At 40.0% G+C, this 14,039-nt stretch overlaps 1 long non-coding RNA gene across 3 annotated transcripts in view; it reads left to right on the forward strand.

Annotated features, from left to right (window-relative positions):
• LOC133774585 (uncharacterized) overlaps window positions 1–14,039 on the forward strand; it is a 142,983-nt gene that overhangs the window by 53,663 nt on the left and 75,281 nt on the right. For 2 of the 3 annotated variants that reach the window (XR_009868092.1, XR_009868093.1), the window contains exon 5: window positions 10,897–10,972. This is a non-coding gene — a long non-coding RNA (uncharacterized LOC133774585). Of the gene's footprint in view, window positions 1–8,321; window positions 8,466–10,896; window positions 10,973–14,039 lie in introns of all 3 variants that reach the window. The other variant, XR_009868094.1, reaches the window with a different exon arrangement.

A 14,039-nucleotide genomic window follows, 5' to 3' on the forward strand; every position in this document is an offset into this window, starting at 1 on the left:
TACTCCCTCTCCCATCCCATTCTTCATTAAGATTCATTTTTAATTATCTTTATACATCGAAGATCAACTCTATACTAAGTAAAGATTTCAACAGTTTGCACCCAACAGACACACAAAGTATAAAGTACTGTTTGAAGACAAGTTTTACCATTAATTCTCATAGTACAACACATTAAGGCCAGAGGTCCTACATGGGGAGCAAGTGCACAGTGACTCCTGTTGTTGATTTACCAATTGAAACTCTTATTTATGATGTCAGTAATCACCTGAGGCTGTGTATCCCACTTGCCATGTTGGATCGTTCTCTCCTTTTTAATTCTATCAATTATTATTAACAGACACTGGTCTTATTTATGTGATCCCTTTGATACTTAATCCTATCTTTATGATCAGTTATGAACTTAAACTGATCATTTTAACTAGTAAGATGGCATTGCTACCTGGCAACTTAATGGGATTTGGAGTCCCATGGCAAGTTTTTCGCTTTACCCTTAGGGGTAAGTCCAAGGGAGCGTGTGCCAAACTGTACATCTCCTCCCTCTCTTATTCCCACTCTTATTTTTTCCCTTATTGTGTATTTTTTCAACTTTCATTTAATAAATATAAATTTCCAAAGTACAACTTTTGAATTATAGTGGCTTTTCCTCCCATAACCTCTCTCCCACCCACAGCCATCCCATTTCCCACCCCTCTCTGATCCCATTCTTCGTCAAGATTTATTTTCTATTATCTTTATATACAGAAGATCTACTTAGCATATACTAAGTAAAGATTTCAACAGACAGCACCCACACAGACAAAGTATAGAGTACTGTTTGAGTACTAATTTTGCCGTTAATTCGCATAGTACAACACATTAAGGACAGAGATCCTACATGGGGAGCAGGTGCACAGTGACTCCCGTTGTTGATTTAACAATTGACACTCTTACTATGACGTCAGTAACCACCCGAGGCTCTTGTCATGAGCTGCCCCCCCACTCTTATTTTTAACAGGGATAAGTTTTCAGTTGGATTTAAACACCTAAGAATAATTCTGTGTCAATTAAAGAGTTCAACCGATAGTATTAAGTAGAAAAAGAAAATACTAAAAATTATAAAATAGTAAGCTATTTCTCGACAGTCAGGACAAGGGCTGATCAAGTCATTGCTTCCCATAGTGTCAGTTTCACTTCTACAAGTTTCCTTTTAGGTGCTCAGTTAGTTGTCACAGATCAGGGAGAACGTATGATATTTGTCTCTTTTGGACTGGCTTATTTCATTCAGTGTGATGTTTTCCAGATTCCTCCATTTTGTTGTAAATGATGGGATTTCATTTTTTTTTTAATCACAGTGTAGTATTCCATAGAGTACATATCCCATAATTTCTTTATCCAGTCATCTGTTGATGGGCATTTAGGTTGATTCCATGTCTTTTTTTTTTTTTTTTTTTGACAGGCAGAGTGGAGAGAGAGAGAGAGAGACAGAGAGAAAGGTCTTCCTTTTTGCTGTTGGTTCACCCTCCAATGGCCGCTGCAGCCGGTACATCGTGCTGATCCGAAGCCAGGAGCCAGGTGCTTCTCCTGGTCTCCCATGTGGGTGCAGGGCCCAAGGACTTGGGCCATCCTCCACCACCTTCCTGGGCCATAGCAGAGAGCTGGCCTGGAAGAGGGGCAACCGGGATAGAATCCGGCGCCCCAACCAGGACTAGAACTCGGTGTGCCAGTGCTGCAAGGCGGAGGATTAGCCTGTTAAGCCGTGGCGCCGGCCCGATTCCATGCCTTAACTATTGTGAATTGAGCTGCAATAAACATTGAGGTGCAGATAGCTCTTTTATTTGCCAATTTAATTTTCCTTGGGTAAATTCCGAGGAGTGGGATGGCTGGGTCATGTGGGAGGGCTATATTCAGGTTTCTGAGATATCTCCAAACTGTCTTCCTTAATGGCTTTACCAGTTTGTATTCCCACCAACAGTGGATTAAGTATGTGTTTTCCCCCACATCCTCGTTAGCATCTGTTGTTGGTAGATTTCTGTATGTGAGCCATTCTAACCAGGGTGAGGTAAAACCTCATTGTGGTTTTGATTTGCATTTCCCTGATGGCTAGTGATTCTGAACATTTTTTCATGTGTCTATTGGCCATTTGGATTTCCTCTTTTGAAAAATTTCTGTTTAGGTCCTTGGTCCATCTCTGAAGTGGGTTGTTTTGTTGTTGGGGAGTTTCTTGATCTCCTTGTAGATTATGGTTATTAATCCTTTATCAGTTGCATAATTTGCAAATATTTTCTCCCATTCTGTTGGTTGCCTCTTCACTTTCCTGTTTCTTTTGAAGTACAGAAACTTCTCAATTTGATGTAATCCCAGTTGTTCATTTTGGCTTTGACTGCCTGTGCCTCTGGGGTCTTTTCCAAGAAGTCTTTGCCTGTGCCTATATCTTGCAGGGTTTCTCTAATATTCTCTAATAATTTGATGGTGTCGGGTCATAGATTTAGATCTTTAATCCATGTTGAGTGGATTTTTGTGTAAGGTGTAAGGTAGGGGTCTTGCTTCATACTTCTGCATGTGGAGATCCAGTTTTCCCAGCACCATTTGTTGAATAGACTGTCCTTGCTCCAGGAATTGGTTTTAGCTCCATGATCAAATATAAGTTAGTTGTAGATGCTTAGATTGATTTCTGGTGTTTCTATTCTGTTCCATTGGTCTATCCATCTGTTTTTGTACCAGTACCATGCTGTTTTGATTACAACTGCCCGGTAGTATGTGTTGAAATCTGGTATTGTGATGCCTCCGGCTCTATTTTTGTTGTCCAAGATTGCTTTATCTATTCAAAGTCTCCTGTGCCTCCATATGAATTTCAGCATCATTTTTTCCAGATATGAGAAGAATGTCTTTAGTATTTTGATTGGTATCTCATTGAATCTGTAAATTTCTTTTGGGAGAATGGACATTTTGATGATATTGATTCTTCCAATCTATGAATATGGAAAATTTTTCCATTTTTTGGTATCCTCTCGTCATAGAGATCTTTGATATCCTTGGTTAAGTTTATTCCAAGGTATTTGATTGTTTTTTGTTGCTATTGTGAATGGGATTGATCTTAGAAGTTCTTTCTCAGCTGTGACATTATCTGTGTGTACAAAGGCTGTTGATTTTTGTGTATTGATTTTGTATCATTTTTCTTTACCAAACCCTTCTATGAGTTCCAGTAGTCTCTTAGTGGAGTTCTTTGGATCCCCTGAATAAAGAATCATATCGTCTACAAAGAGGGATAGTTTGACTTCTTCTTTCCCAATTTGTATCCGTTTGATTTCTTTTTCTTGCCTAATGGCTCTGGCTAAATCTTCCAGTACATATCGAATAGCAATGGTGAGAGTGGGCATCCCTATCTGGTACCGGAACTCAGTGGGAATGCTTCGAACTTTTCCCCATTCAATATGATGCTGGCTGTGGGTTTTTCATAAATTGCCTTGATTGTGTTGAGGAATGTTCCTTCTATACCCAGTTTGCTTAGAGTTTTCATTATGAAAGGGATAATGAGTCAATTTTACATGAAAGAAGTTTGTAACCCATGAAGCATATGACACAGGTTACTTACTGTTTCGCTAATTGAGAAGAGTGACTTTGTACAAAGTAGTTAAAATAACTTTTCCTTTTTTTCCACAGCATAGCAACTTATTATTTCTATATTATGTTTATAATTGAGGTCAGAGCTTTATTTAATATGAGGGTACTTTAAAAAGTTTGTGGAGAAATGGAATTAATGGATGAGTTTATTTTGGTGTAATAGATTTTGAAATCCAAGCGTATGTTACGAATATTCATTCATACTCATACAGAATATGAGCTCATATTTTCCATGAACTTTTTGAAGACTCCTCATATCACAGATTTCAAAAATATTTACACCACAATGCTTACCTTTTAATTCAGTTTTCCATAAACTTTTTATTTTTTGTGAGCAGAGTTAAGCTTATTGAATACACTGCAAGGGAGCAGCTGACAGGCAGGACAGCCAGAGGCGGAGTGGTGCTTCCTTTACAAGCTCTTTGAAGGTCCATTATACTCAGTAGTACTGGTTTTGAGTTTGGAGTTAGGAAATCTGGTGCTACAATAGCTCCTTGAGATTAATTAGTTTCTGTTATTGAAAATGAGGTATCATATGATTAAATAATTCATATATGGTAATTCAGACTGTGACTCCTTAGGAAAAATAAATAGAAAATTGTAGGTACCTTCAAGTGAATAAACTATTTCTTTTAAAGATTTATTTTTTTATCTGAAAGTCAGAGTTACACAGAAAGAGGAGAGGCAGAGAGAGAGAGAGAGAGAGAGAGAGAGAGAGAGAGGTCTTCCTTCCACTGGTTCACTCCTCAATTGGCCGCATTGGCTGGAGCTGCACCGATCTGAAGCAGGAGCCAGGAGCTCCATCTGGATCTCCCACATGGGTGCAGGGGCCCAAGGACTTGAGCCATATTTTTATTTTTTAAAATTTTTTAATCTTTTTCTTTTAACTTTTTTTTTTTTTTTTTTGGACAGGCAGAGTGGATAGTGAGAGAGAGAGACAGAGAGAAAGGTCTTCCTTTTTGCTGTTGGTTCATCCTCCAATGGCCGCTACAGCTGGCGCATCGTGCTGATCCGAAGCCAGCAGCCAGGTGCTTCTCCTGGTCTCCCATGCAGGTGCAGGGCCCAAGGACTTGGGCCATCCTCCACTGCCTTCCCGGGCCATAGCAGAGAGCTGGCCTGGAAGAGGGGCAACCGGGATAGAATCCGGCGCCCCAACTGGGACTAGAACCCAGTGTGCCGGCGCCGCAAGGCGGAGGATTAGCCTGTTAAGCCACGGCGCCGGCCTTCTTTTAACTTTTATTTAATGAATATAAATTTCCAAAGTACAGCTTTTGGATTACAGTGGCTTCCCCCTTCCATAACTTCCCTCCCACCCGCAACCCTCCCCTTTCCCACTCCCTCTCCCCTTCCACTCACATCAAGATTCATTTTCAATTCTCTTTATATACAGAAGATCAATTTAGTATATATTAAGTAAAGATTTCAGCAGTTTGCACCCACATAGCAACATAAAGTGAAAAAATACTGTTGGAGTACTAGTTATAGCATTAAATCACAATGTACAGCACATTAAGGACAGAGATCCTACATGATATTTTTTAAAAATTGATTAATTTTCTATGCAATTTCCAATTTAAAACCAAGTTTTTTTTTTTCATTTTCAATTGTCTTTATATACCAAAGATCGATTCAGTATATACTAAGTAAAGATTTCATCAGTTTGCACCCACACAGAAACACAAAGTGTAAAAATACTGTTTCAGTACTAGTTATAGCATTACTTCACATTGGACAACACATTAAGGACAGATCCCACATGAGTCGTAAGTACGCAGTGACTGCTGTTGCTGACTTAACAATTTGACACTCTTGTTTATGGCATCAGTAATCTCCCTAGGCTCTAGTCATATTGCCAAGGCTATGGAAGCCTTTAGGGTTCGCTGGCTTTGATCTTATTCCGACAGGGTCATAGTGACTTGAGCCATCTTCTACTGCTTTCCCAGGCCATAGCAGAGAGCTGGATCGGAAGTGGAGTGGCCGAGTCTCAAACTGGTGCCCACATGGGATGCTGGCATTAAAGGCGGTGGCTTCACCCACTACACCACAGCACTGGCCCCTGAATAAACTATTAAGTGGGAAAAAAAAGAGGAATTAAAACTCTTTCTGGTTCAATTTCTGCTTGAGTTAAGATAATTGCTCAAGCTGGCTTGTGTTGTGGTGGCATCAGTTTGGGACATCCGTGTCCCATGTTGGAGTGCTGGTTCAAGTCCTGGCTACTCGGATTCTGATCTGGCTCCTTGCTAATGCCTTTGGAAAGCAGCAGATAATGGTTCAAGTACCTGAGCCTCTGACACTCACTGGGAGACCCAGATGGAATTCTGTGCTCGTGGCTTTGGCCTGGCTCAGCCCTGGCTATTGTGAGCATTTGGGGAGTAAACCTGAGTATGGAAGATTCTCTCTCTCTCTCTCTCTCTTTCTCTCTTTCTCTCTTTCCCTCTCATCCTGCCTCCCTCCCCCTCTCACTGTCACTCTGCCTTCCAAATAAATAAATACATGAATCCTATAATATATTATAGCCACAGTAGTAGGTCCTAATAGATTTAAGGCTTCTTGCCACCTTTAATTTTTGTCTTAGCATGAGTTAACATCAGCCCCTTTCAGTGCCAGTACTCACTACTAATTGTGGTGAACCTCATATTTTTAATATGAAGGTACTTCAAAAAGTCCATGGAAAATGGAATAAAAAGGAGACATTTTGTTGAATAATTTTTTATGATACATGACAAATACATATTTTTAAAAAAAGATTTATTTACTTATTTGGAAGGCACAGTTACAGAGAGGCAGAGGCACAGAGAGAGTGAGAGCGAGAGCGAGAGAGAGAGAGAGAGAGAGGTGTCTTCCATCTGTTGGTTCACTCCCCAAACAGCTGCAATGGCTGAAGCTGGGCTGGTCAGAAGCCAGGAGCCAGGAGCTTCTTCTGGGTCTTCCATGCAGGTGCAGAGGCCCAAGGACTTGAGCCATCTTCTGCTGCTTTCCCAGGCCATAGCAGAAAGCTGGATCAGAAGTGAAGCAGCCAGGATGGAAAACGGTGCCCATATGGGTTGCTGGCACGACAGGCAGTGGCTTTACAAAGATACATATTATAAAAGAAGTATATATATGGGGATGAGTGTTGTTGCACAGCAGGTTAAGCCACCGCTTGGGATGCCTCTGTTCCATATTAGAACGCCTAGATAGAGTCTTGGCTACTCTGCACTTTGGATCTAGCTCCCTGCTAATATGCCTGGGAGGCAGCTGATGATGGCCAAAATTCTTGGGTTACTGCTACCTACATGGGAGACCTGATAGAATTCTTGGCTCCTGGCTTCAGCCTGGGCCAGCCCCAGCTGTTGTAAGCATTTGAGGAATGAACCAGTGGATGTACAATTCTCTCTCTCTCTCTCCCTCTTTCCCTCTCTCCCTCTCCCTCTCTCTCTCCCGTCACTCTGCCTTTAAAATACATCAATAAATCTTTAAAAAATTATGCATAAATTTCAAATCTTTTTGCAGTAAAATAAGCTTATACTTTTAATTTCATTTTCTACAAACTTTTGGAATTACTCCTGTATAAGATGATTTCAGGGGATTTTAAGAAATATTTCCTTATTTTTCCAGCAGCAGTAACAGCCATGTTACCAACTGTCATTAGTATTATGTGAGAAATAAATAATCTTTAGCACCACTAATGCAGGCTAACCAGCATATGTTTAAGAATATTACATACACTTGTGATATATATACACACACACTTTTTTTTCTTCATTACTCACATTCTATTTTGAATTGCAGTAAGCCAAAAATAAGAATTACCCACAATGCTGTTCTTTTTTATTAATGGTTGTATTTTTAAGAGAATGAATTTGTGATTTCCTCAGTTTTAAAATTCATAAATAGCATAGAACATTGGAAATCGACTTCTTCCTCTCAATGGCATTTAAAGAATACAAAATGTAAAAGATTTTAAGAATTCTCACCTCTGTTTATTTAACATTTCTGCTGCTTGATTTTGTTTTTATAGTTTTAACAAAATAATTCTTTTTTTTTTTTTTTTTGACAGGCAGAGTGGATAGTGAGAGAGACAGAGAGAAAGGTCTTCCTTTTGCCGTTGGTTCACCCTCCAATGGCCGCTGCGGTAGCGCGCTGCGGCCGGCGCACCGCGCTGTTCCGATGGCAGGAGCCAGGTGCTTCTCCTGGTCTCCCATGGGATGCAGGGCCCAAGGACTTGGGCCATCCTCCACTGCACTCCCTAGCCACAGCAGAGAGCTGGCCTGGAAGAGGGGCAACCGGGACAGGATCGGTGCCCCGACCGGGACTAGAACCCGGTGTGCCGGCGCCGCAAGGCGGAGGATTAGCCTAGTGAGCCGCGGCGCCGGCTAACAAAATAATTCTTAATTTGGTAAAATGAATATGAAACTCACATTTTTTTCTTTAAACTTTGACTATGTGACAGTTTATTTTATGTTACCATAGAAGGAAAGTACAATGTTATTCTGGTATTTCAGCTGTGACCATGATTACCTTTTTTCTCATTTAAGAAATTTGCTTTGTTTTGAAAGGAAAATGAGAATTTACTTGGATTCTTTGTAGTCTCCATCACATCTGGTGCAAATCTACTTATTAACAGGCTGGCCTACTCTTAGGAATTTTTTGGGAGCAGGCATTTCATGCAGAATTATGTGACTGCTTGGTACTCCCACCTCGCATATCAGAGTCTTGGCTCCTCTGCTTCCTGATGCAGCTTCCTGCTGAAGGACACCCTTGGAGGCAGCAGATCATGGCCTGAATACGTGAACTCTCTCACCCACGTGGAAGTCAGCACGAAGTTCCTGGCTCCTGGCTTCTGCCTGGTCCAACCCTAGCTGTTGTGGGAGTGAATCAGCAGGTAGAAGATCTCTTTCAAATAAAAATAAAACTAACTAAATAAAAATTTACATAAAGAACTCTGAACTTAGATTAAGTAGTTTTTTTTTTTTTTTTGACAGGCAGAGTGGATAGTGAGAGAGAGAGAGACAGAGAGAAAGGTCTTCCTTTTTGCCGTTGGTTCACCCTCCCATGGCCGCCGCGGCTGGTGCGCTGCGGCCGGCGCACCGTGCTGATCCGATGGCAGGAGCCAGGTGCTTCTCCTGGTCTCCCATGGGGTGCAGGGCCCAAGCACTTGGGCCATCCTCCACTGCACTCCCTGGCCACAGCAGAGAGCTGGCCTGGAAGAGGGGCAACCGGGACAGGATCGGTGCCCCGACCGGGACTAGAACCTGGTGTGCCGGCGCCGCAAGGCGGAGGATTAGCCTAGTGAGCTGCGGCGCCGGCCAGATTAAGTAGTTTCTAACCTAGATGAAGACATTCTTCATTCATTAATACAATAAAATTATAACAAAATTTTTGTGTTATCTTATGAAAATTTCAATGATTAGTCTACCTCTCTGAGAACTTTCCTTAATTGACTGTTGTCATATGGAAATGGGATTTGACAACTTTTTTCAAGTAGAATTGGCATTCTTCATAGACAGCAGAGTTTGGAAGTGTCATTAACAAAAATGTGGAGAATAACCAAAACAAATCTATCTGCAAGCTTAAGAATTGCAGAAGTAACCAACTAAGCTTGACTATTAAAAATTAAAATTTGAAACAACTGTTTGTTTTGACATGTGGAAACTATTATATTAATATGCATAAAGTTCAGTTTTTAATAGGTAGGCCATATTTTTCTTTTTGTTCATGCAGTTTACATATATGTAGAGTTCAATAGAATCTATATGTTACTATAACTAATAGTGAATATGAATTTGTCTCTTTAACACCCTATGATTTTTTTATAGTTTTCTAATTTATATGAGGTGAACAAATCTCATGTATTTCATATATACAGATTTAGGAGCATAGTGATACTTCCTACCCTGTCCTTCCTCCTGCCCACGCTCCCATCCTTCTTCCTCCTTCATTTCTTATTCTTTCTTTTAATTTTTACAGTGACATACAAATCCTGTGATTCTTGGGGCTGGCATTGGGGCGTAGTGGGAAAAGCCACTGTCTGCAATACTAGCATTCCTTATGGGCGCTGCTTTGTGTCCTGGCTGCTCCTCTTCCAGTCCAGATTTCTGCTAATGACCTGGGAAAGGCAGCAGAAGGTGGCCCAGTATTTGGGTCTTTTCTACTCACATGGGAGACCAGGAAGAAGCTTCTGACTCCTGGCTTCAGCCTGGCCCAGTGCTGACTGATGTGGCCATCTAGGGGGTGAGCCAGTAGATAAGATCCCTCTCTCTCTCTATCTCTCCCTGTCTCTAACACTGGCTTTCCAATAAATAAATAAATAAATAAATAAATCTTTAAAAAAGAAATCCTATGATTCTTGACATTGAGACTTTAAATACAGTAATGCTCATGTTGTCTTTCCATAAGAAGAAAAGATTTTTTAAAAAGCTCTACTAGGGGAAATGTCAATATGTGGTGAGTCATCACAGATGAGTAATATTCTAGAAATTCACTAAGTTTATGCTTCTTAAATGTTATATTATCTAATTTTTCAGACAGTGTATTATATTTTAAGTGTTATTGAAACCAAGGTGAATATTTCCCTTTATATTAAACATAAAGAATTATCAATAATATCAAAAGATCTAGGGCTTTTCCCATGTTTGTTCAGGTAGCCATCTTTCGAGGTCCTTCCCTTGGAAGCTTTAAAATTCACCTGTGTATACATTCCTGTTCTTTAGTGGTAGTTATATGTAGACTGATGAGCTATTACCAGTGTCTGTAGTGTAGAAGTTATGGGGTGTCTCCGGGTCGTGCAGTGTGGGCAGGTTTCTGAGTGTGTCTTCATTGCCATACATGTGAATATTTGTGTGGATATTTATCTTCATACTTTCTATTTTAATTATTTATATGATGGAGTCACATCATACATTTACTTAAATACAAATAAACATATTTGGCCAAAAAGAGAGAGAAATTAAAATATTCCAGTCAGTGAAATTCTGCCCTGGAATGAGTGTGAGATGTGAATGTGCTGTTCCTGTCCTCTCAGTTCCTGAATGTGTGCTGGGCTGAGTGTGTTTAGGGGTTGAAAGACAGGTATTTTTAATCCATTGTGAAATGCAAGTTAACTAATTCATCTGGTATTCGGACAGATGAGATATGCAGGTCTTAAACATGCCATTGCTGGAAGGGAATTTGACCAAATGCAAATTTTCCTTATGTGCTCAATCCAAATATCTGAGAAAGAGGCCACTTAATGTAATGATTTTTTTTGGTTGTTGTTTAAGTAATTTAAATAGTCTGATAGACTATATTAATCTGTTTTAAATCTACTTTAATAGATTTCTGCACCAGCCTGTGCCAGGATGAACTCTCAGATGAATGTCTTAAGGAGCTGGAAGGAACATGGAACTTTGGGTAAAGTGACCAACTTTGGCATCATTCCTCTTTAAGCCCAGACCAATTTATTTTCTGCTACCAGTCTACAGTTGTATATGTTTGGTTTTTGTTTTTATATTCTTTCCAAAATACTTCGGTGATGTTTCATTTAATCTTCCCTGACATAGAATTGATACTAAATATTTGAGGAGCAAATGGGCAGCTATACCACATAGATATGTTGTCTCCATCTTTTAAAAAAGATTTATTTGAAAGGGAGAGAGAGAGAGAGAGAGAGAGAGAGCGAGCAAGAGAGTGCGCGAGAGAGACTGAGAGGGAATCTTCCATCCACTGGTTCATTCCTCAAATGGCTACAACAGCTGGGACTGGGCCAGGCTGAAGGCAGGAGCTTCATCCAGATTCCCTGTGTAGATGGCAGGAGCCCAAGAACTTGGACCATCTTCTGCTGTTTTCCCAGGTGCATTAGCAGGGAGCTAGATCAGTAGTGGAGCAGCCAGGACTTGAACCAGTGCCCATAAAGGATACCAGCATCACAGGAGGTGGCTTAGCCTGCTATGCCACAATGCTGGCCCCAGTATTGTCTCCATTTTAAACATAGAGTTAATTAAAGAATTAAAAAGGAGAGAGCAATCCAACATGGGAAGCAGGATACACAGCAGATTCAGAATGGCAAATATCCTAAACAGCACTCTGGCCTCAGAATCAGCCCTTAAGGCATTTGGATCTGGCTGAAGAGCCCAAGAGAATATTTTAGGCATGGAAAGCCAAGACACTCTGGCAAACAAACAAACAAACAAACAAACAAAAAACCCTAAAAGAAAGATCTCTGCGAGTGAGATCCCAATAGAAAGAATGGGCCATCAAAGAAGGAGGTACCTTTCTCTGAAGGGAGGAGAGAACTTCCACTTTGACTATGACCTTGTCTAAATATGATAAGAGTCAGTGAACTCAAAAGGATTCCATAGCCTTGGCAACCCATGACAAGAGCCTAGGGTGATTACAGATGCCATAAACAACAGTGTCAGTTGTTAAGTCAACAACAGGAGTCACTATGCACTTACTCCCCATGTAGGATCTCTGTCCTTAATGTGCTGTACATTGTGATTTAACGCTATAACTAATACTCAAACAGTACTTTACACTTTGTGTTTCTGTGTGGGTGCAAATGGTTGAAATCTTTACTTAATATATACTAAACTGATCTTCTATATATAAAGAGAATTGAAAAATGAATCTTGATGTGAATGGAATGGTAGAGGGAGCAGGAGATGGGAGGGCTGCGGGTGGGAGGGAAGTTATGGGCGGAAAAAGCCACTGTAATCCAAAAGCTGTACTTTGGAAATTTATATTTATTAAATAAAAGTTAAAAACAAAACAAAATAAAACAAACAAAAAACATAAATTTAATTATAAATGAAAATAATATATTGTCTTGGTATTAAAAAATTCTGTAGTGGGTGGGCATTGTGGTTTAGAGGGTTAAGCAGCCAGTTGGGACACCCATATTCTATTTCATATTGCTTGGGATGTAGACTTGCCTCCGCCTATAATCCAACTTCTTGCTAATGTGCACCCTTGAAGACAGCAGATGATGGCTCAATTATTTGGTTCTCTCCCACCCATGTGGGAGATACAGATGGAGTTGCTGGCATTTGGGTAGTGAACCAGTGAAAGGATGTTTGACTTTGCTCTCAGTGTGATTCTGCCTTTCAAATAAATAAAATAAATAAATAAACTTTAAAATGCATGAAATAAAAGCTTTGTTTAGGAAACAAGATCCTGTGGTGGGTGTTTGGCCTCATAGTTAAATGCTTCTTTTTGTCTACGCAGCAGACTCATAGAATGACAATCACTCTAAGTAGCACTCTTACCTCAGAATCAGCCTTTAAGGCATTCTGATCTGGCTGAAAAACTCAAGAGAGCATGTCAGGCATGGAAAGCCAAGACACTGTGGCAAAAAATGTTCTACATGAAGGACCTCTGTGGGTGAGACCCCAGTGGAAAGAAGTGGTCATCAAAGTAGGATGTACTTTTCTCTGAAGGGAGGAGAGAACTTTTACTCTGTTTATGACCTTGTCTAAATACTGACAGAGTTTGTGGATTCAAAAAGCTTCCATAGCCTAGGCAGCTTATGTCACTAATGTCATACATAAGAGGGTTAATTGTTAAATTAACAATAGGAGTCACTGTGTACCTACTTCTGTCCTCAAAGAGTTGTATTTTAATTATGTCTTAGTGATCACAAAAAATGTATCATTCCTGGGTGCTTCTTTAAAGATAATTAAGTTTCTTAAAAAAAAGAAGTGAAATTAACTTTAAGATGCAATGACTTTGAACAGCCCATATCTCGACTGTTGAGGAACAGTTTTTTTGTGTGTGTGCAAATTATTGCACAAAATACTTTATTTAGTAAAGAGTTGGTCTTCCCCTTGTCTAAATGAGATCAGAGTCGGCGAACTCAAAAAGCTTCCATAGCCTTGGCAATTCATGACAAGAGCCTAGGGAGATTACTGACGCCATAAACAAGCTTGTCAATTTGTTAAGTCAACAACAGGAGTCACTGTGCACTTACTCCTCATGTAGGATCTCTGTCCTTAATGTGTTGTTCAATGTGAATTAATGCTAAAACTAGTACTCAAACAGTATTTTACACTTTATGTTTACACTGTATTATACTTTATGTTTACACTGTATTACACTTTATGTTTTACACAGTATTTTACACTGTGTGGGTGCAAACTGTTGAAATCTTTACTTAATATATACTAAATTGATCTTCTGTATATAAAGATAATTGAAAATGAATCTTGATGCGAATGGAATGGGAGAGGGAGCGGGAGTTGGGAGGGTTGTGGGTGGTATTGAAGTTATCGGGGTGGGGGGGGAAGCCACTGTAATCCAAAAGCTGTACTTTGGAAATTTATATTTATTAAATAAAAGTTAAAAAAAAGAAAGTAGATGAAAGCAAATTTGAGGGTCAGCTGTGAAATGCAAACAGAGACCTACTGCCCTTGAAAGACCTACGTTACCATCTCTGTCCCAAAGCACAATGAACTTTCACACAGTATCTACACTGGTATTTCAG

This window comes from Lepus europaeus, chromosome 15 (genome assembly GCF_033115175.1).
Source record: "Lepus europaeus isolate LE1 chromosome 15, mLepTim1.pri, whole genome shotgun sequence".
NCBI classification, from domain to species: domain Eukaryota; kingdom Metazoa; phylum Chordata; class Mammalia; order Lagomorpha; family Leporidae; genus Lepus; species Lepus europaeus.